Source organism: Salarias fasciatus, chromosome 7, assembly GCF_902148845.1.
Source record: "Salarias fasciatus chromosome 7, fSalaFa1.1, whole genome shotgun sequence".
NCBI classification, from domain to species: domain Eukaryota; kingdom Metazoa; phylum Chordata; class Actinopteri; order Blenniiformes; family Blenniidae; genus Salarias; species Salarias fasciatus.
In genome coordinates this window covers 8,784,179-8,785,158 of record NC_043751.1, presented here as the reverse complement: position 1 = coordinate 8,785,158, position 980 = coordinate 8,784,179, and positions in this window count along the sequence as shown.

Here is a 980-nt window from a genome sequence, read left to right as displayed (position 1 = left end):
GGCCACAGACAACATTGAGAGGAAAACGTTCCTGAGAGAATACTTTGCTGGACTGTCCATCTGAGTTTTGGCGTAGAGCAGCATGAGGGGGAAGCAGAAACAGATCAGGAGCATCAACAGCAAGCGGTGGTCAGATCATTGATTTGAACGTATTGAACAGAGAGACCACGAGGGTCACAAGCTTGCACGGTGATCAAAAGACCGCTGCGCTGTGTCCACATAAATAAGACAACCCCCAGTGTGTCGGAGGGTCGGGACTGGGGGTGTCCAGAGAGGGGGGGGTGGCCCGCTGAATGGAGCCCAGCAGAACAGAGAGCAGTGTGTCCTCGCTGGTGTTAAGCTGCTTCAGTCCAGGTTAAGCGTGAGTAATCTGTGCTGGCTCACAGGGCCCCAATAGGCCTCATGCCCCCCCCCTACTCCCACCCCGGTGCTGTGGGCTTAATCTGCCCTCCTCTACCTGCCCCCCCATCCCACCCCGCCCCGCCCCGCCCTGCCTGGGTCTCCCACCACACACCATTGTTCCTGTATTATCAGCCTGAGCCACAGGGGCTGTGAGCAGGACCCCAACAGGCCCGGGGAGCGTTCCATTGTCATTCTGAGAACGTGCTTAAACAATCGATAATTCAAACATATCAGTTTCATTAAGCTCTGCAGGCTGCGGTACATTTATTACTGACAGGACGTATGAAAAATATCATGAGATTTCTGCTTTTTTTTCTGTACATTTTCTCAAAATTTTAAGAATATTTTCAGGACAGGCGTTAAAAAAATGTTTCTCTCTGCACCTGAGAAAGTTCCTTTCAGTGAGAGGCGAGTTTTTCATGTTCAGTGTGTGAAGTGAACTGAAGTGTTGAGTCTCGTTTCCACCACCTGGGATTTAGCAGAGAGGCTGGAGGGGATGTGTTTGATATTTTAATGATGATCTGCAGAATATAGCAGTATTTGAAAAAACTAAAATCAGATTGTGATGAATCTGCACT